General features: G+C 40.8%; 1 long non-coding RNA gene across 1 annotated transcript in view; it reads right to left on the bottom strand.

The window, feature by feature from the left end:
* Positions 1 to 14,973, bottom strand: part of LOC123480313 (uncharacterized) — a 124,109-nt gene extending 109,136 nt beyond the window's left edge. Inside the window, exon 1 of the long non-coding RNA XR_006656261.3 lies at positions 14,813 to 14,973. This is a non-coding gene — a long non-coding RNA (uncharacterized lncRNA). The remainder of the gene's footprint in view (positions 1 to 14,812) is intronic.
* Between the last annotated feature and the right edge of the window lie 11,357 nt (positions 14,974 to 26,330).

Below are 26,330 nucleotides of genomic sequence, written 5' to 3'. Positions count from 1 at the left end.
AGTGAAACCCTCCTCCAGAAGCCTCAGCAGCACTTCTCCTCACACCTCATTAGTTCCAATTGGGTCACAAACCCATTCATTATCTAGTCCCTGATAAAGGGGATGAGAGCACCATTCGACCAATCAGGCCCAGACCTGGAAATGAGGAAGGGTCAGCTTCCCTTGAACAGTAGGCTGTGCGGGAGGGATGGAGGAAAGATGGGTGCCTAAATAAAAGTGGGCCTGTTGGGAAAGATGAATGGGGAGATGGCTGGGCAATTCAGCATCCAGTACATGGGGGCTAGGTGGAGCAGAACTGCCTTGTCTGGGGCTTACTTGGGTACCCTCAAGACCCTCAGGAGGAGAGAAGCTGAGAGGCAGAAGCCAAGTACTCCATAATTGTACAATTGTACACAGTACAATATACAATTTCCATGTAACACTCCCTATGACCTCCCTACTTCCCCCTAAAACTTTTATTTCCCTAGCCCCTTGCAAAAATAAAAGTCTTGGGTAAATTCTACTCAAACAATTGATGTAAGCTTTTCATAGCTGAATCCCCAGGTGCTGTAGGCCCTGCTCACTGTACCCCATTCCTATCGCAGCCTGTTTTGCTCAGTGATCCCTGGTGTTCTCCGATGACACTCCCTGCAGGAGTGATGTCTTTTATGTCCTCAAACAAGGGCACGTGTTAAGTCAATGTGGCTAGTAAAGGAAGTCCTTTTTAAGTTTAATAATGTAAACATGCAAGTGGATTGACTGGTTTAGAGACTGAGGCATGGGACAAAGTTACATGGATTCGGGAGAAATTTGAAGTGAATGTAGGAAACCAAAATATAATGACCCCCCCTAAGAAGCAGTAGAATAAACTGGAAAGTGAAAGAAGAATTTAATATGTAGTGTTCTTTCAGGTCTGAGGGCCTACAATGAAATAAGTTTTATAAGAAGTTTTGAAAAACCAGAGAAAATTGTACAAGTACATCTAATCCAACAGAGAATCTTTCTAAAATAAGAAGTGGGAAATGTAGCTTCCCTAGGGGAAGGATGAAACCTTTCTAATATGTGAGTTTAAGTTCACAGGTGCAGAAATGAAAGAGGGTCTGGAAAATGTAATTAATAATTGACATGCTGTGCGGCATACAAAACAGATGTAACACATTTGTCTGAAAAATTTGTGCCTTAACACTTCCAGTAAATATGCCACACATCATTAGAATAATTTTTGGACACTTTGTCTAAGACATGGTGATAAGCACTTATTTGTTTGGTAAAGTGTGTTAATTACGTATTCAACAAACATTTCTAAGTACCTACTATGTACCAGGAACTGCCTTGATAGGCATATCTCATCTACAAACACGGCATTGCAAATATTTAAGAACCATTTGAAGCAAGAATATGTTCTTTCCATCCACACACACTCTTTAAATATGTTCATACCAATGCACTATAATTAGTTTTACCTGCTTGTTTCTTTAATTGTTTACTGAAAAATTGGACATCAAATTGTTTCTAAATTAATTTCAAGGTTTGTAGCAAAATTATAGCTTTTATAGACATCAAAGCAATAGCTCGGAGTGATTGTAAAATAAAAAGCAAGTACATTAAACTAGGAAAAGAATGTGACAAATTTTTAATTGACTATTCTTGCTCATATTAAATATAAGAGGATAAATAATATAAATTCTCATATTAGTCACTTTTATTTATATAAAATGATTGTGATAATCTTCAGGTCTATGCATTAATCAGTGTGATAAGCTACTGTTTTATCATATTACTTGCATTAAGAATTTCTTTGCAAACAATGTAAACCAATTTCCATGTACTATCTGATCTGTGCTTATAAATAAAAATTTGCTACATTTTACTGTGTTTTGTAACCTTTCATAAATTGATTTTTATTTTCAAATTTAATCAACTCAAATTAGTTATGGCTATAATTGTGTTGAGTAAGAAAGTGATTGAAGTTAAAATTTTGAAAAGCTGGCCATAAATTGAGCAACATTAGTTTTAAATGGAACTATTCCATCATGGATTTTATTATTCAGCCATATGAATAATACAGATAGAAATTATCTGTGGTGAGCACAATAATTTTCATTTAGTTACATTTAACCTTTGGCTGACAGCTGTTGGGGTAGGGAGGTTGGGATTGAGCAAAATGGAAAAAAAGAGAAAAACTCAGGGACATGGACTACAGTGTGGTGATTGCCAAGAGAAGGAGATGTGGAGGAGGGAACGGGGGGGGGGGGGCGGGGGGGGGAATAAATGGTGATGGACAGAGACTTGACTAGGGGGGCGGGCACACAATACAATATACAGATGATGTATTATGGAATTGAACACCTGAAACCTATATAATTTTGTTAAGCAGTGTCACCCCAATAAATCCAATAAAGGAAAACATTAAAAATAAAAATAAATTTTTAATTGAAAGGCTCATTTCTAAAAAGTGAAAATTAAAAAATTAAAAAATAATAATAATTACATTTAAACTTTGTCAATACACAATGGCCACTCCTGTTTAAATATAATACACCTATTAAAAAATACTATTCCCTGGGTGGCTGTGTGTACAATTGTGCAATCTTAATGCAATAGCAAGCCAGGGAAAACAGAGTGGAGTATTTAATGAACGAAGAAGTATGGGTGGATACTTGCAATCAAAATAAAACTGTGCTTATTGGGTTCTTGTTGGCAGCAAACAAGTTTCACTGCTACACCTACATCTTTAAGTGTAGCTCTGGAACTATCCCACTGGTGTCTGGGAGTGCAATCTGGCAGGAATCAGAACACAGGGAGTAAGAGCCCCCAACCTCAGTATCCTTGGAGGAGAGAAAATTGCACTGTGATGGAGTCTTTGGTTGGATTACTTAAGGATTCAGTTTTATCTTCATTTTGACACGAGGTTAGTAAGTGATAAAAGGGGATCAACAAAGATCTATTGGATATAAAAGGTCTGTGCACATTCCACAATACACTGCCTTCACTATGTGTGACCAAGAATTCAGTCCAGGTTATAGGTAACATGGATTTGGGGCCCATCCTTCCTACTTACCCATTCCCAAGGATCCTAGACCCAATTTGGACAATGTATACTGAAAACTTTCATTTTCATCTTTCCCCTTTAATATATCCTTCCTGCTCTCCATATGTCTCAAAAGCCCTCTTCTGCCTGACTCCTCTGATTATTGCTAATTCACTTGGAAAGTCAACCTTTCTCAGTTAAGATTTCATCAGCAGTGGGACACAGTAGAAAGAGCACAGACTGGCTTTTTATCCTCAGAAACACCTGGATTTGGATTTCAGTTCATCCTACATGGGCAAGTTACCTAACTTCTTAATTTCCTCATTGATATAATGGAGATAAATAACATAATATATGGGAATAATAATATCACCATGCTCCAGTGACATGGCTCTCACCTCTACCCCCTGATAGCAAGCTCCTGCGGACAGTCGCCATGCTGAAACAGGGATACTTTTCCCAGTTTGTTGCCTGCCTCATAGCTTTGCTAATGGTGATTTTTAGAATTTCTTTCAATTACAGTTGACATACAATATTACACATATTAGTTTCAGGTGTACATACAGTGAATTAGACATTTATATAACTTATGAAGTGTTCACCCTGATAAGTCTAGTGCCCATCTGACACTTATGCTGATTTTTGATATATACTTTTTTAATATAAAAAATAAAACCAGAAAAAAAATAAGATAAATATTTAATAGATTTCAAAATTAAGAAGTCTTTTCAAAGCATAAAAGCCTTGGAAGAAACAGAAAAGGAAATTACTTTCACATAATCCCTGCCCAAATAAAGCTAATATCCTAGCTATTCTCACTTGTGTATTCTTCCAGATGAGCTTTAGAATAATTTTGCTGTCATTCCCCTTAAAAATCTTATTAATACTTTGCCTAGATCATGTTAAACTTAAGTAGCACAGTGATCCAAGCTGACGCCAAGACCTTTACCAGGAAAGCAAAGGTTTTTTTCAGAAACCCCTTGGGAAACTTCTACTTAAATAGCGTTACCCCAAACTGTCACACACATGACTACCCCTACCAGCAAAGGAGGCTATGAAATATTTAGCTTCCAACCTCTAGAATGGAAGTGGGAGAAGAGAAGGGATGTTGAGTAAGCCCACCTGTAGGGTCTGCTACAAAGTCACCATGGAAGAGAGATCAGGGGCAAGAGCTGCAGAAGCTGTTTCTGTGAGCACATGTGCAAGACTGGTCCCAAGGAGTATTGCTGTGGGATCCTAGCAACACAGTGCACACTACCCAGAAGGCCACTCTGCCCCTCTTTGCTGCAGGCAGCCAAGCAGATTTGACACTTGGAAGACAGAGAGCAACCACTAGGGAGAGGGCCTGTGCGTTACAGATCAAAGAGTCTGGAGCAGCCAGCAGAGTAGTGGTCTTGTGAGGGGTCTCTCTCAAATGCCTGTGGGTATGGCATCTTTGGACAAATGCTGTTGGTTACCTATCCAGTAGCTATGTCCCCTTCTTCATAGCTAAGAGAACCAGGATTTTGTTCTGGCAGCCTTGGTCCCAGCAACCAGATGAATCCCATTTGATTGATCAAAGCCCATCATAGCAGTTACAGTCCCCCTGGGCCAATGACTGGTCTAGAGGTGGGCAATGTGACCCAGCTTTGGGCAATGAGATTTTAAGAGAAAGCAGGCTGCGGGTGGTACTGCCCCTTCTTCCTACTTTGAACATGGTTGAGTATGAACATGATGCTTGGAGCTGTGGTTCATCTCACTTTTGTCCACAAAGCAACAGCCTAAGGACAAAAGCAAGTTTCCTAGGTTGGCAAGAGTGGGAACACAGAAAGAACCTAGGTCTTTGATGATTCTGTGAGTCAGCCAATGCATCACACCTGGAACTGCCTGCCTCATGACTAATGATGGAGACAATTAAATGTCTTTATTGTTTAAACCACTGTTGGTAGTGTTTTATTTCTTGCAGCTGAAAGCATTTCTAACTGATATAGCCCTTAAAAAGATTAGAGCAGAACATTGTGAGTTGGCATATTTTTGAATGAAGAGGCAGATGTCAATAAAAGCTAATGAGCTAGCAAAATCTGGGTGTTCATATGAATGTAACCTCTTCCTAACACCCGCAGGCAGTGAGGCCTAGAGATAGTCAAGTTGGATCTAAAAAACAATTTGAGAAGTGACATTTTTACACAATACAGTTTTCCCTTTTAGAAAGATAATGTACTTCTGAATTATTTACATCTATTCTGAAGTTTTACATACCTAGTCATAATGCCCCACACATTTCTTGTTAGGTTTATTCCTAGGTATTGTATGTTTGGGGCTGCTGTCTCTTAAAGGTATTGGGGTTCCCTAGGGATCTGTTTTCTGCCCTGTTTTCACCCAATAATTGCCCTGAATGATACTCCTTTCCTGCCCCTCCCCCAACTCCTACTTCAAGCTGCTCTTTCATCATTCTAGGCAAATAAATTTAACTTCCAAGGTACACAGACTCTTGCCTCGACTGTGTTTTGGAGGTCATCCAACCCTGACTGACAGTTAAAGGTAACATTTGAAATCCAGTGAGCTTGAGGTTAAAACATGTCACATCAGCAATCGCTAAACAACAGTGCATCAGATTAGGTCAAGAATTTGTAAAATGTTTGTGCCAACTGAAATGTCAAAGCACAAGTGTGTGAGAGAAAAAAATCTCTGTGCCAGTCAAAATGTCAGCCTGTTTTGCAGCAAGTGCTTTACTCCTTTCTGTCCTCGTTTTTCTTGTTTCACACGTATTAAGGTTGCCTTTAAATAATTGAAATTTATAGTGGCATTATCAGCAGTTAAGAGTGAAAACTAAAGAACTAATTTAGAATCACTCAGTCAATTTGGACTCATTTTAAAAATGGAATTTGTTAACCCGACCTTAAAAATAAGCCCTTAACTGATTGCCTCAAGCATTTATGTTGCAGCCATTATTTGTTCTGTTAATTTTTGTAGTATGTAAAAAAAGATACATCATAGAGAATACACAGTTTATAAACGCTGTATCTGAGGAGTCACAAATGAGATAGAAATGCTATAGATACGATGAATAGATCCAGTTAGCCCTCAACAAATACACTGCCAGTGGTTTGTTGAGTTGATTATGAAGCAAAACTCCATAATGTTCATCCCCATTTTCCCACTGGTTTTAATTTCTGGCTTGGCAGAGCTTCCTGAACATGGCTCCTCTCCACACCATTTGCTTTCTCTAAGAGCAGCTTTCTGTTGCACAGTCATGGCCAAACAGTGGGGAACTGGTCCTACTCTTGATGCTACAGCTGCCTGGTTAATAAACCAAAATGCTTCTCTATAGGCAGCAAGGCCAGGAGTAGGGTGAGGCAATGCTGGTGCCCAAAGCACAGTATTTCAGGAGGCCCTTGTTCTCAGGTTCACACCCTGTACTTGCAAGTCCCTGAACATGAGTGCTTTCTTAAATATTGCTCCCTAGGCATCTCACTTGCCCTGGTCCCAGCCTTAGTAGGCATTATTGCTGCCCTTAGAATTGAAGAAAAGGTCTTTGCAGTAAAGAAGAACTCTACAAATCTTCTGACAGTGAGAACTGGGTTCCTATCCAATTATATTAATTCTACATTTAGAAATTGTATAATATGAGTTTTAAGAGTAATAAGATGCATGTATTGCTAAAATGGGAAAAACTTCTCAAAAAGGACTTCACTTAATTGCTCAGAATGGGCTTGACAGTGTGAAAGGACCATGTGTGACCACCATGTCCCAGACTTTGAGCCTCGCGTTTTCAGCTTTGGAGCTCAACTTTATCAGCATAAAGAGAGTTGTTCAGGTTGAGGAAAACTGGCAAGAGAATTGCAAATAATCCAGAACCCCAATTTACTAAATTACATTTGTAGATATTTTCCAATGACAATATCCTAGTGTTCAGTGTTCAGGACACTCCTCCCTAGAGTCAGGGGATGTGGAACAAAGTATTAGTCATCAGACAGCTGCAAGTGAGAGCGTGGAAAGAGAACAAAGAGGGGAGGGGTAGTCAATGACAGGGATGTTTCGTCCAGACCAGGGAAAAGTCCTGCCTCACCCCAGAATACTCTGTGTATCCATTGGCTCAATGAATAGAAATTGTGCACCCACAATTGCTCAGCAAACCTATAAGCTCTACTTCAAAATGAAGTCTAAATTTCCTGTCACATCCACAGTAACCATCTAATTCAAGCACCATCTTTCTGCACCTGAATTAATAGCATAGTCACCCAACTGGTCTTCCAGTTTCTACTCCTTCCCCACTACAGTCCATTCTTCACCCAGATTTCTGCCTTATCCGGTTAAAATGTAAGTCAGATCATGATGTACCTCTGCTCTAAACCCTCCCTTGGCTTCCTGCTCATCAGAGTAAAATCCCCAATCCCTTTCTTGGGAGGTGTGGAAAGCAGGACTGAACTAAGATAGCGTCAGTCCTGTCAATTAAGAAGCCATGTTTAGAGCATGCGCAGTAGAGCAATGTCTTGGATAGTGCAACCCCTCGAGCATGCAAAGTATAACATGGTAGACCGCATGTGTTTATTTGAGGGGGAATACCACTCTCTCAGGGCATGTGCAGTGGAGCAACATGGACAATGTGTACTTCTCTGAAGAGTAACACCAGCCTCTCAGAGCACACACAGTAAAGTGACATAATCAGCATGTGCATATTGGGGTGGCACACAACATGTGTGTTAATCAAAGGCTGATGCAGCATTACATTGTTCAAAAATATGAAAGCAAAGGCCTTCAAACAGACAGCTAAGACAGCTGAGAGGGACAGAATGGCACGCTGCTGTTCCATCGACCTTGTTCTAGCTGACTCTGAAGCCACCCAGACTCTGCCTTGCAAGATGCTGAGTGGTTGCTTCCCAAGCCCAGACTCTGATCTGGACTCTTGGGACTCAGGTTTGTTATTCCCCAATTCTCTTGTGTGATGTTATTGCTGATTGTGTCTGAGTGGTTATTAGTGTTATTAGGTTATTATAAATTTGGATGGAATCTGCATTAATGAAAGCTAAGTGAATAGCATAGTCACCTGTGCTGACTCACTGTTATTCCTAGGTGCTGGCATTACCTGTAGGTGGCCATATAGGTGGCCTGGCACTTTCAGTTCCTAAGGTCAGACAACCCAAGGTGGGGTCGGGGGTGGGGCATTGAGGGCTGACTTATAGGAAAGACTATATCACAAAACATGAGTTCACAACAGGCTGCAAGGCCTATGTGATCTCACCCCAGTTCTCTGATCTCATTTCCTGCCACTGCCCACTGTACTCAACTCCAGCTATAGATGCCTCTATCCTGTTCCTGGGATGTTCCAAGAATGCTTTTGCCTCAGGACCTCTACATCCATCCCCCTCCTGCTTGAGTGATTCATTCCTGGATATCTGTGTGGTTGACTCTGCTAATGCTTAAATGCCTACACTTAAATGTCACCTCTCACGGAAGCTTCCATGACCACCCTATATAAAACAGCCTCCTTCCATCACTTTTTGTCCCTTCAACCCTAAATTATTTTTTTCAATGACCTAACAAGTTTTTTGTCTCCTCTCAGCAAAAGGCAAACTCCATGACATTTTACCTGTTTTTGCTCATTGCTGTATCCCTAGCAACTAGAACATTTCCTGGAACATGGTAAATGCTCCAAATATATTTGCTGAATAAAGGATGAATACACCTAGGTTATGTAATAATTTTGGTCACTAGAGGGGAGTATCCTGTGGTGACTCGAGACTTTTCTCTGTCCTGGATGAAATAGCCTTTTTGGACTCTTGATATCCCTTTGCTTTCTGATAGAGTAGATGAGGTTTGCAAAAGGAAAAGAGGGATCTAGGTAAAACCAAGATTTTTAGCATGAGCCAATGGAAGGATGGAGTTCCATTTAATGCTTCAGGGGCAACTATGGGAGGAGCAGTTTGGGAGGTTGGGGGCTTCAAAGTAACAGTTTATTTGTGACTATATTAAGTCTAAGATATCTATTTTTGGATATCCAGTGGAGATATTGAGGAGGTAGTTATACATAAGAGTCTGTAGCTCAGGGGAGAGGTCCAAGCAGGGCACATAAATTTAGCAGCATATGGAAGGTGTTTTAAGTCATGGAGCTGTGTGGATCTCTTGGGGTGAGTACAGACAGAGAGGAGTAGAGTTCTGAGGACTAAACCCTGGGACACTTCAGCCTTTAGAATTTAGGGAGATGAGAAAACATCAGCTAAGGACACTAAAAAGGAGAGCAGAGAAAAAAGGTAACAGTTGAAGAATAGGGGTCTATGAAGGATTTTTTATATATGAGAAATATGGGTGTATATCTATTGCATTGGAAAAGATCCAGTGAAAAGGGAAAATTTAATGATACAGGGTGATGGATGAGTGAAGTTCTAGAGTAAGGAAAAGGGGCTGCAGAGGTGTTGAGATTGGCATTAGATGGAAGCACAGACAGTTTACTTATCAAAACAAGAGGAAAGTCAGAGTTTATATGCACAGATGCCAGAAGGTGGGTAGATGTGGTGGTAGGAGTTTATGAAAAGTTCTTTTCTGGTTGCTTCTATTTCTCAGTGAAATAGTGGATTGGAGGTATTAGTGATATGCAAGAATCATAGGGAATCCGACATTCAGAGGAATATTTTGGGTAGAAGTGAGAGAGGAGGACATTTGGAATTGTATGGGATTTTTTATGGGGAATGAAATTGTTGAAAAGACTGGGTTAAGGGTATGGCAATAGGAGTGGTGATTAAAATGGGAACGGAGACAAGACCACCCATGAGACTGGCCAGGGAATCAGATGGATGGTCATTCCTGATACAACCCATATGAGTAATAACATTAGCTACAATACCATTCCCTGAGAAACTCCTGTGCACCAGACAATCTGTGCAATTCTCTCCTTTAACCCTCACAACAGCTTTGCAATAGTCCCAAGAATCAGAAGTTGTTATCCTCAATTGTTTCATCTGTGTCCCGGATGAAAAAAGTGAGGCTCAGAAATCTTTGTTAACTATCTCAGGGAAATGCCACAGCATGGATGAAGGAGTCAGACTCAGGTCTCCTAACCCAAAAGCCAGGCTCTTCCCCTTGGCCTGTGCCATACCTCTCCAATCACCGCCTGCAAGCCCTAGTGAACAACCACCAGTTACAAGGCAGTTTGGCCAGGAAGTCTTAATTCTTACTTGTGCTGGTTGGGCCTGAGGCAGAAGTCTGATTCTGAGACTAGATACATATCTTCTGAGAGAATAAGCATTTTTTTTCCTCCCCAGGTTAGTGTTACTTTGGGGCATTGGAAGCCAACAAAGAGAGGCAGCTATGTCGTGTTTGAGTTTGTCTGCTTCAGGGGATGACAAAGCTCTGCCTAGGTACCCACATTTGTTCTACTGTACAAAGGAAACCCTTGAAAAATTTGGCAGTCCAGCCCCAGAGACTTCTTGGCCATTTACTACATGGTAACGCCTCTTTCATTGACGGAAAAAAGTGAGGCCCGATACCTGTCTCTGGTATTCCTGGAGTGTTCCACTCCAGGGCTTTCTATCCTTATGAGGTAATTTATGCAAGTGATAAGAAAAGAAAGCAGAGACATGAAAGTCTCCATAAAATGCATACATTTCTTGCCTCAGTTGGGAGGAATTTGCATGCATCTGTTTTGCAATAATTCTGCTAGGGAGTAGAGGGATCCTACCTCTCAGTGCCCCAGGTGAGACAAAGAACAGTTGCAACTGAATGTCATCATTGCTAACCATCTAGACCAGACCATCCAGTAGAAGTTTCCACAGTAAAGGAAATGTTCTATATCTGCGCCTTCCGATTCAGTAGCCATTAGTCACATATGGATGTTAACACTTAAAACGTAGCTAATACGTTTGAGGAACTGAATTTTTAATTTTATTTAATTTCAAATTATTTAAATTTCAATATAAGCGATCTGTGGCTGGTGACTACCAGCACTGACCGTGCAGATCTAGATTATAAACAAGAGGCCAGGCCACCTCATACCTTTGAACACAGTTTATGTTCAAGTGCTAACTTGTGACCAAATCTGCCCACACAACCTTGCTATGAAGACCCTTGCTTAGTCAGCTCCTCCTAAGAAAGGAGGGTCTCCACTGCTCACACTTTTTGGACAACAGACAGAGACCCCATGTAATCATAGCCTGTTACTGCAACGAGTAACCCCCACATATACATTGTCCCACGGTTTCTGCAGGTCAATTGGGTTCTCTGCTTAGAGTCTCACAAAGCCCAGGTTAAGGTATTTACAGGGCTGCATGCCTTCCTGGAGGCTCTGGGGAAGAATCCAAACTCACTCAGGTTTTTGGCAGAATTCAGTTCCTTGCTATTGTAGGACTGAGGTCCCTGTTTCCTTGCTGATTGTCAGCTGAGGGCTGCCCTTAGCTCCAAAAGGTCTCTCTCTGGTCCTTGCACACGCCCCTCTCCCTCAGATCTGGCAACAGCATATCAAGTCCTTCTCCTGCTTGGAATCTCCCTGCCTTCCTCTTCTGCCCTCAGTTTTTAAGGGCTCACATCCTTGCATTGGATCCACTCAGATAATCTCCCTATTTTAAGGTCAATTAATTAATAACCTTAATTACATCTGCAGAGTCTCTTTTGCCAATTAATATAGCATAAGCACAGGGGTAATATCAGGGAGCAAAAATCTTAGGGCCAAAATTCTGCCTGTCACAACCAGATACCAGAGGATGGAGAAACCAGTGAGGCAATAGCTGGCAATTACTTAGTGCTTTCTGGAATAGAAAATAAAAAGGACTTGTGGGGAAAAAATAGTAAGTTTTAAAACTGTTTGGACTATTTTTCTCTTAGATCCTGAGTCAGTTGTCCCAGTTCATCGTTACAGGGCACTGGCAAAGCAGTGGCCATCCCTGATCTCTGTTAAGGATCCCCAGACATTTCAGTTACACTCCTTGAAGGGTCTTAGTCTTCAAAATAGCTTCCTGCAGAGAAAAGAGAGCTGCTACACCACCTTGGAGGTCCTTTCCCATCATAGCAGAGCCTACCAGCAATTTCCAGCACTCTTTCAGATTTAGCCAGTGCTGAGTTAAATATTAAGTCTTGATAAGGACAAACTAGCCTGGAGGCTGTTAATTAATGAACAAACCTTGTATGCAAACAAAGCCACTCAATTCCAGTTAGCAAATTCCAGCAAGAAAATGAAGTGAATGGAAAAACACTTCCTTCTAATTAGGTGAAAAGAGACACTGAGTTTTCAAGTTCTTAAACAAAGAGCTACTTTGTGTCTGTCCTCCTCCTGGAGGGAAGGGAGTTGAGAGAGAGAGAACTGAGGGAGGACCAGTCTATTACCTGTAAGAGAGTGGTGACTGGTGAACAAGCTGATGTACTTTCCAAGAGTAAGCGTACACGTGGTCTGGGAAGTTTCCGTGAGAGAAGTTGCTCAGGGAGACACAATGCTTAGAACATGTAAGAACCACGGACTGGGTGGGAAGGTCACTGGGACAGCCCAGAACTGTCTACTTAGTACAACTCCCTGCCTCTTCTACCCATATGTACCAGGAACCACTTAAAATGTACCTGTAGGTTAAGCCCAATTACAGACTCTGGGAGCCAGCTGTCTCTTGACAAGACCAATAAAAATAGGTAAGGAAAGTCTTTTATCCAGCTTGCTCCAAAATTTCTCTTAGAAAAAAAAGGACTATCTTGTTTAGGAAAATATCTTGAAAAGCTAGGTGAGCTCTGGGACAGGGGTGGCCAGAGGTTAACAAAGAAGCAAATAAACATCTCTCCTTAAAAAATGAAAAAGGACTTGGAGTGAGAAAAGAATGAAAGAGAGAAGGAAATGGTGAGAGAAGAGAGGAGAAAGAGAGGCAATGTGCTGGGAGTCTGGGAGTTGGCAGAAACAGCGAAGGGCATTTTTAAAAATAGAGCTATTTGATATTAACTCTATGTCAGCCACTGTCTAGTGCTGATCTGTACCCTGACCCCCACCCCAAGCAGAAGTTCTAAACATGCTTCTTTCTACCTGCTGTGAGCACTACTTGTGGAGGAGATCAAGGAGAAAGGGATACAGATCCTACGATTAGGTCCACTTTGGGATGGAAAAGAACTCAGCCAAAGTTGGGAATCAGAGGAGGACCTAAGAAAATTGTTAGTCCGTGGGTCCATGCATGAACCTGAGGAGGGTACCGTACCTTCCGCAGGATGGGGTTTTAATCAATCCTAACAGATATTAAAGAGACAGAGTAATTCCAACTGACATCTGAGTTACATAAAGTTTAGATCCACCACTCAACTGATTCAGCATTGCATTTATGTTGCTGCTTTTCCTGTCTCGACTTAATATCACAGTTTTCCCAAAACCTGAGTTTACAATTTTTCTCTCTTTGACTAAGCTCCCAGATTCATATGTAAATCTCCAGTAACTGGCCTCCTGCCCAGGGTGGGAAGAGGTGTGTTGGGAAGCCCCACTGCGCTCATGATTAACACTCTTGGGAGCGCCTTTATTTTATGGTCATCAGGTCAAGTTGGGTTGGTGAAGAAGTTTAGGTGCTGAATCCTTTCTGCTAAACCTGAGAATTCTATGGCTGAGGCCCAAGGGCTCTGAGGGGACATTAGGGATACGGGGATTTCACCAACATGAGGAGAGGTTTGGCTAATTTATCTGCACCCATGCCCAGATGCTTCCCTAGGATGCCTGGGAGCTTCCTTTTGATTCAGGTCTAACAATTCTATCCTCCCTACCTGAGGCTGGCTTCTGCTGAAGCACAAAACAACTTTAGACTTGTTGTATCCCTATGGAGCCCTGGGCTCCAAGACCTCTCGTTGCCAGAGGCCCAAACAGACTTTCCAGACTAGTTGATGCTGCTTTACCTTCCTCTCCACTACTGGCATGCCTTGCCTCTACCCTGAATGTTTGCCCCTCTGATGGCCTGTCTTTTCTGTTACCATCACTTCCATCCTCCCCTTTGTTCATTCTTTTCCTATTCCCTGCCCCACAGCCCAACCCTTTCTGCTGGCCCTCTGGAGCCCTCCTCATCCATTGGTAAACTCCCTTCTCTACAAAGTCAGACTTTCCCATTGGGATCCTTTCTCCTCTTGCCTTAACTGAAACACAACCTTTGTTGAAGGGCACTGCCTTTCCTGGTGCCCACTGGGAATGAGATGGGAATGAGAATAAACATCCTGAAAAGGATGTTTATTCTTCCATTCTTCACACACCCCATGGCTATTTGGGAAAAGAGACATATTTGTCCTTCTGGCTCCACACTGCCATATCCAAACACTCATTCTTCATTCAGTTATAAAATTCTCTACCCTTGGTTGGGTCATCAGTGTTATCTACCCTTCTCTTCACTCACTCCACATTCACTGGACCTCAGTCTTACTCCCTTCCCCAAGTCCTGCTGAGGTTACAGGTGACCTCCACTGCCTCTCCACTTCACTAGCCACTGAGATGACTTCACCCCGAATGTGATCATTTCCCAAAACTGTTTTAACTCTGCCAACTTAGATTCTAATACCCCCCCTAAAACCATTACCAGTCCATTTTCTCTCTTTTAAAGAAAACAAAGGAAAGCAACTATTCTTTGACCTCACTTAAGAGTGCTAACCCATGGTTCCCTCTATTTTTATTCTAATCTTCCATCTGCTTTCACTGTCTCACCTACTTAGACCCTATGTACTATCCAGGATAGAGAGGTGCTGTATCAGCTGAAAGGCCAATGGAGCTTAGAAGGGGAATTTTTTAGCTTCCAAATCAATTAACAAGAGTAACTTCCTCAATTGTGGATGAGAAGCAACAGAAAATCCAAATTCCTTCCTCAAAGTGATCAAAATTTTATCACCTGTAAGACTTACCTGTGTGTCAGGCAGCAGCTCTCGTGGGCTAATTGAGGGTTCCCTTTCCTTTTTTGACTAAGAGCTCCCTGGGCAGGGTGTGTCTCCTTTTCTATTCCAGTATCACCTAAACAAAGGAGTTAACATAAGAGCACTCCGTACCAAATCATGTAAGCATGGAAAGGGAAAGTGGGTAAATGCTAAATGAAGCCTGAAATTATATAAATGAAAAACAAAGTCAGCCCCAGAATGGCTGCAATATTATAGCTGATGTTTGAATTCAGTTTGTTACCTCCAGGCAAGGGGAGGACTTCAAGTTTCAAAGTAGAGCTGAAGCAATCACTTTGCTGGATTGTGCCAGCCAAAGTGACTCACTCACAAACCTGTTTAATATGAAACAGCATTAGGAGACTGGAGATAGCCTCAGGGAGATCAGCTGCTAACCTGCTCCGATTATAGTAGCAATCCCTCAAACGTGGCCTCTTAAAGTGTCTCTCCACATGATCTTCAGTGGTACACAGCACTGTACAGGAAAAGGACTGTCCTTGAAGTAGAGATATCAGAGTTCTGGTTCCCATTCAGTTGGGTCCACCTTGTCTGAAAAATGATGCTGATGCCTTGTGCCTAACATGGGGCAATAACTTCCCCGCCTACCACCGATGTTAGTTTGGGGAATGAATTGAGGAATATTATGAGAATTAAGTGAGATGATGAAAATGTTAGAGAGCTGGATAACAGGTATTATCATTACACACAGGTATCATAAATCTCCTCTTACACTTTCATTGGTACAAGAGGGAATTTCTTTAAATGGCAGGAGTGAGGAAATAAACACAAGAATTTTGCTTCATACTTTAAAATCAATGGCATCGAGAGCACCAATTTAGCCAGTTATTAAGGACTTTTGTCATCCAGACAGTATATTGGAGTCTTCTCAAACTAAGAGCTCCCCTGTTCAGTGTTATCTGGGGGTATCAGTTAGTTCATCTCACATATTTTAGTAAAAACTTTGAAGATCGGAGATCCAAGATGCTGGCAGAGTAGGTGGATGTTACACTCACCTCCTCCCAGGACCAAACTGGAATTGCAATTAAAATGTAGAGCAATCAACCTGAATAACCAACTGAAAACTAGTTAAAGAGAAGTCCTCTAGCCAAGGAATTACAGAAGCAGCCACACCAAGACTAGAAGGAAGAACAGAGATGCATAAAGAACTGCCCCCACTCCAATGGCTGGTAACTGAGATTCCAAAGGGCTATCTCAGCTGCAAAGGTTCCCCCTGACAGAAGTCTGCTAGAGACACAGGTGCCCTTTTAAAGGGCCACACAAAATCTCATTTGCAGCCACTCATCCTGAGCCTGCAGAGTGAGAGTGGCATGTACTAGAGTCATGTAAGGAGAGACTGGCTTTGGGTTTTGGAGAGATAATTGAAGGGACAGCCACCAGGATATCAGTACTGAGTCACTCTCCCACAATACAGACACCATATTTCTTGGGTAGAGCACTCCCCTCCTTTTGGCATCAGCCTGGGGGAAAGCAATAGCTCCACACTCTGGACTCCCTGTAGCCCCACACTGTGGAGTTTGCAACCTGCTGAGGAGTCAACTGCCAGGGCTGAGGTGTAGAGGTCTGGTCAGATTCAGGGGTGTCAGCAACTACATGGTGTGGCTTTGGTGTGGAAGCCATTCGCCCCACTGTCCCGTGAACCTGATTTGTGCCTCCCCCTCAGGATATCTGCTAGTCTCACTCTCAGGGCTCCCAGTGGTCCCACCCTCCCAACTCCTGGTGGCTCCACCCTGTGGAGGTCTGAGCAGAATCTGGGACAGACTGAGCTGTGTGGCTCTGGTATGGGGGACATTCCCCCGACCTTCCCCCAAGCATGACCAGCACCTCCCCCTCACAGGAGATCAATTAGCCCCATCCTCCTGACTCCCAGTGGCCCCACCCTGCTGAGATAAGGCTTCTGGTAGAATCTGGAACAGACTGAATTTTGTGGTTCTAAGACAGGAGCCACTTTTCCTTCGAACACCTGACTGGTGCAGAGCCCTCTGTTCACATGGCCAAATCTTGGTCTGTTTGGGCCTGATAAATTCTGTTGGCCTCATCCTCATTACTCCCCAAAACCCTGCCCCACCCAGAAGTGTGTGAACACCGAGCAGATGAAAGCTAGACCTGGTATACCCTGGGACATTTGCTGAGTAGCCTCAGACCCAGCACTGGCACTGAGTTTGAATGTATGTCAATCTGGTGAACGCTACTCGTCTGTACCTGTTGATTCATTGAGAACCTACCTCATACAACTCAAGTACCACCAGAGGCTCTTTCAATAACTGAGCCTAACAGACAGCCAATAGGCACAGGCAGGGGGAGGTGGACCTCAAGGTACCTTGGGGCTTTTGCTGACTTGCCCCCAGGCCAGGTGCTGGTAAAAGCTTGTCTTGGTGCACAGCTTGGTCCTTTCTGTGCACACCAAGGCCCAGCAGAGGCAGCCACAAAGTGTGGATTTCTCTGTATCCCCAAACAAGTTGCCCAGAGATAGGCCACATGTGAGGACACAAAACAAGTCTCAATAATTTAAGACGATTGAAATCCTATCGAGCCATCTACTCAGACCACAATGGTATGAAACTAGAAATCAATCACAGGAAAAAAACTGAGACACACAAAGACTTGGAGGCTAAATAACATGTTACTGAACAATGAATGGGTTAACAATGAGATCAAGGAAGAAATCAAAAGATACCTTGAAACAAATGAAAATTAGAACACAAAAACCCAAAATCCTTGGGACACAGTGAAGGCAGTCCTAAGAGAAAAATTCATAGCCTTACAGGCCTACCTCAAGAAACAAACAAACAGAAAAACAGCCTCAAATAAACAATCTAACTTTATACTTAAAGGAACTAGAAAAAGAACAACAAATAAAGCCCAAAGTAAATGGAAGAAAGAAAATAACAGCCCTAACCAGTGTGGCTCAGTTGGTTGGAGTGTTGTCCCCTACATCAAAAGATTGCAGGTTCAATACCTGATCAGGGCCCGTACCTAGGTTGCAGTTCCCTAGCCAGGGTGCATATGGGAGGCAACCAATCCATCTTTTTCTCTCATCTCTCTCTCTCTCTTCTCCCCCCACCTCACTTTCTGTCTCTATAAAATCAATAAAAATATTTTGTTTAATTTTTAAAAGAAAATACTAAAGATCAGAGCAGAAATAAATGAAATAGAGTCTAAAAATACAATACAAAAGGTCAATGAAACCAAGAGCTGGTTCTTTGAAAAGATAAACTAGCTCCAGCTGGTGTGGTTCAGTGGATTGAGTGCCGGCCTGTGAACCAAAAGGTCACCGGTTTGATTCCCAGTTAAGGCACATGCCTGGGTTACATACCAAGTCCCCAGTTGGGGGCCTGTGATCTCTCCTACACTGATGTGTCTCTCCCTCTCTTTCTCCACCCCTTCCCCTCTCTCTAAAGGTAAATAAATAAAATCTTTTAAAAAAATGATAAACTAGATTGACAAACCATTCACCAGACTCATCAAGAAAAAAAGGGAGAGGACGCAAACATATAAAATCAGAAATGAAAAAGGAGAAGTAACAACTGACACCAAAGAAACACAAGGGATTGTAAGAAAATATTACAAATGACTATATGCCAACAAATTGAACAATCTGGACAAATTTGAAAATTTTTAGACATATGCAAACTTCCAAAACTAAATCAGGAAGAATCAGAAAATCTGAATAGATAGATTAAAACTAATGAAATTGAAGCAGTAATCAAAAACTCCCAACAAACAAAATCCTAGACTAGATGGTTTCACAGGTGAATTTTACCAAACATTAAAAGAAGAATTAACATGTATCCTTTAGCAACTATTCCAAAAATTCAAGAGGAATGAACACTACCAAGCTCATTTTATGATGCCAGGATTATACTAATTCCAAAACAGACAAAGACACTGAAAAAAAAAAAAGAGAGAGAGAGAGAGAGAGAAAATTATACACCAGTATTCCTAGTGAATATAAATGCTAAAATCCTCAACAAAATACTAGCAAATTGAATCTAGCAATACATTAAAAAGATGATACACGTGATCAAGTGTGTTTTATTCCAGGGATGCAAGGTTGAATGATATCCACCAATCAATAAATGTGACACACCACATAAACAAAATGAAAGATAAACATCACATGATCATCTAATAGATGCAGAAGCAATTGATAAGTACAGCACCAATTTATGATTTAAAAAAATCTCTCAACAAAGTGGGAAAAAAGAATATACCTCAATGTAATAAAGGCCAATATTTGACAAACCCACAGCCAACATCATACTCAGTGAGTAAAAACTACAAGTGTTTCTCTTAATATCAGGAACAAGACAGGGATGTCTGCTTTCACCACTCTAATTTAACATAATACTGGAAGTCTTAGCCACAGCAATCAGACGAGAAGAAATAAAAGGAAAAAGTAAACTGTCATTATTTCCAGGTGACATGATGCTGTATATAGAGAACCCTAAAGGTTCCACCAAAAATCTACTAGAACTGACAAATGAATGAAGTAAAGTAGAAGGATAAAAATAAATAAATAAAAGGTACAGGGCAGACACGGCGTGGGAGCCTTGGGCCTCCTAGTGCCTTTGCCCTGCATCCATGTGACCTGCACACGCTGGCTAAGATGGTAGAACCCCGATCCCAGCAGTCCAGAGTAGGTAGAAGCTGTGAACACCAGGATACCTCCTGGAAGAGGAAACCCACCAACAAAGGAACCACCAACAGGTAAGAACAGAAGGAAGTGAAGGAGGGAGTAGAAGCCACACTAACTCAACTCAGGACCTATCTGGAAATACAACTAAATAGTGAAGAAATTACTCAGAACAAACAACTGAACAAGAGCAAGAGAAAAACCTCCAAACCTTGTACACACGGAAGAACGAGCTCCAACACAACCTGCCCACACCTGCACAACAGAAAACAGGAGGTGGTGGACAGACTGACCCTCAGATAACCAGCTGGTGGGAAGGACCCACCAAAGAAAGACTCAACAACAACCAAAAAACCAAAGACAAGCACAGAGCCAACATAAATCACAGCCCAAGACTGGTAAGTTTGGGAGATCAAGGAGACTGCACCACTGAATCTCACAGGTATTCTACCACAGAAGTTTACACCATAAATCCAGGGGGTCAGAACAGAGTAACTTAAGAAGCAGAGGCTAACAGGAAGAGTCTCACGAACAATGGGAAGACAAAGAAACAACCCCCAAATGAAAGGAAAGGAGGAAGTCTCAGAAACAATGCTAAATGAAAAAGAGGCAAGTCAACAATCAGATATTGAGTTCAAAGAATTGGTTATAAGAAAGCTCACTGTGATCACAGAGAATTACCAAAAACTACAAGGAAACTACAATGAACTCACTGCAAACTATATCAACATGAAAAAGGAAATAGAAACTATTAACAGGGCCAAGAGAAAATGAAGAATACAATTCCTGAACTGAAGAACACAGTATAAGGAATCAAAAGCAGGCTCAATGAAGCAGAGGATCGGATCAGCGAGCTGGAGGACAAGGTAGAAAAAAACACCCAGAAAGAGCAAGAAAAGGAAAAGAGGCTCAGAAAGAATGAAGAGGGGTTAAGGGAAATGTAATAATATCCATATAATAGAGACACCAGAAGGAGAAGAAGAAGAGCAAGGGATAGAAAACCTGTTTGAAAAAGTAATGATGGAAAATTTCCCTAATTTGATGAGAGAGCAAGTCACACAAATCCAGGAAACACAGAGATTCCCAATCAAGAGGAACCCAAAGAGGCCCACTTCAAGACACATCATAATTAAAATGGCAAAATTCCAAGACAAAGAGAGAATCTTAAAGGCAGCAAGGGAAAAACAGGAAATAACATACAAGGGAGCCCGGATAGGTTAGCAGCTGACTTCTCAATGGAAATGCTCCAAGCCAGAAGAGAATGGCAAAAAATATTCCAAGTAATGAGAACCAGAGGCCTGCAACCAAAACTATTTTATCCAGCAAGGCTATCAATCAAGGTAGAAGGCCAAATAAGGAGCTTCCCAGACAAAAGAAGTCTAAAAGAATACACCTCCACCAAACCGGCTCTGCAAGAGATGCTAAATGGACTGCTTTAAGGAAAAGAAGGAAAAGAGAGAGACAGAGAGAGGAACACAGGTACGAAAAAATGGCAATGAATAAGTACCTATCGATAATAACCTTAAATGTAAATGGATTAAATGCTCCAATCAAAAGACATAGAGTAGCTGAATGGATAAGAAAGCATGACCCACACATATGCTGCCTACAAGAGATCCACCTCAGGACAAAAGACCTGAACAGACTGAAAGTGAAGGGCTGGACACAAATTTTCCAAGCAAATGGACAGGGAAAAAAAGCAGGGGTAGCAATACTCATTTCAGACAAAACAAACTTCAAAAAAAGGGCCATAAAGAGAGACCCAGAAGGTCACTTCATAATACTCAAAGGAAGAATCCACCAAGAAGACATAAACATTGTAAATATATATGCACCCAACATAGGACCACCCAAATACATAAAGAAAATCTTGGAGGACTTCAAGAAAGATATTGACAGCAACACAATTATAGTAGGGGATTTTAACACCCAACTGTCAGAGATGGACAGATCTTCCAAACAAAATATCAACAAAGATATTGTGGCATTGAACAACGCCCTAGATGAAATGGACTTAACTGATATATATAGAGCCTTTCATCCCAAAGAAGCAAAATACACATTCTTTTCAAATGTACATGGAACATTTTCAAAGATAGACCACATGATAGGACACAAAACAAGCCTCAACAAGTTCAAGAAAACTGAAATCATATCAAACTTTTTCTCTGACCACAACAGACTGAAACTAGAAACAAACCTCAAGGAAAAAAAACACAAAACACTTAAAAACATGGAGATTGAATAGCATCCTATTAAACAATGAATGGGTGAAGAATGAGATTAGAGAAGAAACCAAAAGGTTTCTGAAAACAAACGAAAATGAACTCACAACAATCCAAAACCTATGGGACACAACAAAGACAGTCCTGAGAGGGAAGTTCATAGCGATACAGGCCTACCTAAAAAGAACAGAAACATTTCAGATAAACAACCTAACCCTACACCTACAAGAACTTGAGGAACAACAACAAAGACAACCCAGAGCAAGTACAAGGAAGGAAATAACCAAGATCAGAGCAGCATTAAATGACATAGAGACTAAAAGCACAATTGTAAGGATCAACCAATCCAGGAGCTGGTTCTTTGAAAAGATAAACAAAATTGACGAGCCTTTAGGCAGGCTCATCAAGAAAAAAAGAGAGAGGACCCAAATAAACACAATCAGAAATGAAAGAGGAGAGACTACAACTGATACCACCGAAATACAAAGGATTGTAAGAAATTACTATGAAGAACTATATGCCGAGAAATGTGAAAACCTAGATGAAATGGACAAATTTCTAGAAAAATATAACCTTCCAAAACTCAATGAAGAAAATGCAGAAAGCCTGAACAGACCAATAACACCGGATGAAATTGAAACACTAATCAAAAAGCTTCCGACACATAAAAGCCCTGGACCAGATGGTTTCACAGGAGAATTCTACAGAGCATTTAAGGAAGAGATAACCCCCATCCTCCACAGATTATTTTTAAAAATTCAAGAAGATGGAAGACTCCCAAACTCTCTTTATGAAGCCAACATCATTCTAATCCCAAAACCAGATAAAGACATAACAAAGAAGGAAAACTTCAGGCCAATATCGCTGATGAATATAGATGCTAAAATCCTCAACAAAATATTGGCAAAGCGCATCCAGCGATATGTTAAAAAGATCATACACCATGATCAAATGGGATTCATCCCAGAGATTCAAGGATGATATAATATTCACAAATCAATAAACATAATACATCACATCAACAACAGCAAAGACAAAAACCACATGATATCAATAGATGCAGAAAAAGCAATTGATAAGGTACAGCACCCATTTATGATAAAAACACTCAGCAAAGTGGGAATAGAGGGAGCATTCCTCAACATAATAAAGGCCATATATGAGAGAACTACAGCCAACATCATACTCAATGGACAAAAACTTAGAGCTTTCCCACTAAGATCAGGAACAAGATAAGGATACCCTGTCTCACCACTCCTATTCAACATAGTATAGGAAGTCCTAGCCACAGCAATCAGACAAGAAAAATAAATAAAAGGCATCCGAATTGGAAGGGAGAAAACGAAACTGTCATTGTTTGCAAATGACATGATAGTGTACATGGAAAATCCTATAGACTCCACCAAAAAACTACTCAACCTAATAAATGAATTTGGCAAAACAGACAGATACAAAGTCAATACTCAGAAATCAAAGGCATTCTTGTATACCAACAATGAAATATCAGAAACAGAAATCAGGGGGAAAATCCCATTCGATATAGCACCAAGAAAAATAAAGTACCTAGGAATAAACCTAACCAAGGAGGTAAAAGACCTGTTCTCAGAAAACTACATAACACTGAAGAAAGAAATTAAGGAAGACACAAACAAATGGAAGCATGTACCACGCTCATGGATTGGAAGAATTAACATCATCAAAATGGCCATGCTACCCAAAGCGATTTATAGATTCAATGCAATCCCTATTAGTGTACCAATGACATATTTCACAGATATAGAACAAACATTTCAGAAATTCATATGGAACCATAAATGACCCCAAAGAGCTGCAGCAATTTTGAGAAAGAAGAACAAAGCAGGAAGGATCACAATACCTGATATCACACTGTATTACAAGGCCACTGTAATCAAAACAGCCTGGTACTGGCATAAAAACAGGCACATAGACCAATGGAACAGAATAGAGAGCCCAGAAATAAACCCAAGTCTCTATGGTCAATTAATATTTGACAAGGGGGAGACAATAGCATAAAATGGAGCAAAAATAGCCTCTTCAACAAATGGTGTTGGGAGATCTGGACAGTTATGTGCAAAAAAATGAAACTTAATCACCAATTTACACCATACACAAAAATAAATTCAAGGTGGATAAAAGACTTAAATATAAGTTGTAACACCATAAAAGTCCTAGAGGAAAACATTGGCAGGAAATTCTCAGACATTCCATGCAGCAACATCCTCATAGACACATCCCCTAAAGCAAGGGACATAAAGGAAAGAATAAACAAATGGGACTTCATCAAAATAAGAAGCTTCTGCATGGCCAAAGAAAACAGCATTAAAATGAAAAGAGAACCAATAGTATGGGAAAACATATTTGCCAATGATACCTCAGACAAGGGTCTGATCTCCAAAATATATAAAGAACTCACACAACTCCCCACAGAACTCACAGAACTCACACAACTCCATTCCAGGAAGACAAACAACCCAATTAAAAAATAGGCAAAGGACTTGAACAGACACTTCTCCAAGGAAGACATATGGAGAGCCCAGAGACATATGAAAAGATGCTCAGCATCACTAGCCATCACAGAGATGCAAATTAAAACCACAATGAGGTACCATCTCACACCAGTCAGAGTGGCCAACATAAACAAATCAACAAACAAATGTTGGAGAGGATGCAGAGAAAAGGGAAACCTAGTACATTGTTGGTGGGAATGCAGACTGGTGTGGCCACTGTGGAAAACAGTATGGAATTTCCTCAGAAAACTAAAAATGGAACTGCCTTTTGACTCAGCAATTCCACTGCTGGGATTATACCCTAAGAACCCTGAAACACTAATCCAAAAGAACCTATGCACCCCAATGTTCATAGCAGCACAATTTACAATAGCCAAGTACTGGAAGCAACCTAAGTGCCCATCAGCAAATGAGTGTATCAGAAAACTATGGTACATTTACACGATGGAATTCTATGCAGCAGAGAGAAAGAAGGAGCTTATACCCTTTGTGACAGCATGGATGGAACTAGAGAGCATTATACTAAGTGAAATAAGTCAGGTAGTGAGGGACAAATACCGTATGATCTCACCTTTAACTGGAACATAATCAACAAAAGAAAAAAGCAAACAAAATATAACCAGAGACACTGAAGTTAAGAACAATCTAACAATAGCCAGAGGGGACAGGGGAAGGGACAGTGGGGAGAAGGGTTTTCAGAAACTACTATAAAAGACACATGGGCAAAACCAAGAGGTGGGTGGGAGGGAGGGGAAGGAGGTGGGTTTGGCTGGGTGGGGTAGAGGGGTGGGGAGAAAATGCAGACAACTGTAACTGAACAACAATAAAATAATAATTAAAGAAAATAAATAAATAAAAGGTACAGGAAATAAAAGCATAATTGGTAGGTACAAATAAACAGGGAGATGTTAATAATAGTATAGGAAATGGAGAAACCAAAGAACTTATATGTACAATCCATGACATGAACTAAGGAGAGGGGAATACTGGTGGGAGGGGGGTGCAGGGCAGAGGCAGATAAAGGGGAGAAAAAAAAAGGGGACAACTGTAATAGTATAATCAATAAAATATAGAAATATTAAAAAAAACAAATATCCAGAAATCAGTTGCATTTTTAAACATCAATAATAAACTATCAGAAAGGGAAACTAAGAAAACAATCTCATTTATAATTGCAAACAAAAAACAAAAAACAAAAAACCTAAGCCCTGGCCGATGTAGCTGGGTTGGTTGGGTGTTGTCCCATGAACTGAAAATTTGCAGGTTCAATTCCCAGTCAGGGCATGTGTCTGGGTTGTGGGTTCAGTCCCTGGCTGGGACATGTACAAGGGGAGGCTGATTGATGTGTCTCTCTTCCATTGATGTTTACCTCCCTCTCTCTCATTCTCCCCCTCCCTTCCCCTCTCTCTAAAATTAGTGAGCATGTCCTCAGGTTAAGGATAAAAAAACTAAATAAAATAAAATACATAGGAATAATTGTAACCAAGGATGTAAAAGACCTGTACTCAGAAAATTACAAAACACTGAAGAAAAAAATTGAAGAAGATACAAATAAGTGGAAGAATATACCATGTTCATGGATAGGAAGAATTAACATCACTAAAATATCCATACTGCCCAAAGCAATCTATAGATTCAACTCCATTCCTACCTAGATACCAATGACATATTTCACAGAACTAGAACAAATATGTCAAAAATTATATGGAATCACAAAAGACTCCAAATAGCCACAGCAATCTTAAGAAAGATCAACATTGGAAGAATCACACTATCTGATATCAAAGTATTCTACAAGGCCATAGAAATCAAAACAGCATGGTACTGGCATAAAAACAGACATATAAATCAATGGAACAGAATAGAGAGCCCAGAAATAAACACATTCCTTTATGGTCAACTAATATTCAACAAAGAAGGCAAAATTTAAAAGGGGTAAAGGTAGTCTATTGAATACAGGATGTTGGATAAATTGTACAGACAGGTGCAAAAAAATGAAACTAGACCACCTTCTCACACCATACACAAGAATAAACTCAAAATGGGTTCCAGACTTAAATGTTAGACTTGAAACCATAAAAATC

This window comes from Desmodus rotundus, chromosome 8 (assembly GCF_022682495.2).
Source record: "Desmodus rotundus isolate HL8 chromosome 8, HLdesRot8A.1, whole genome shotgun sequence".
NCBI lineage: Eukaryota > Metazoa > Chordata > Mammalia > Chiroptera > Phyllostomidae > Desmodus > Desmodus rotundus.
The sequence above is the reverse complement of the archived record's forward strand: the minus strand, read 5'-3'. Positions and strand labels throughout refer to the sequence as shown.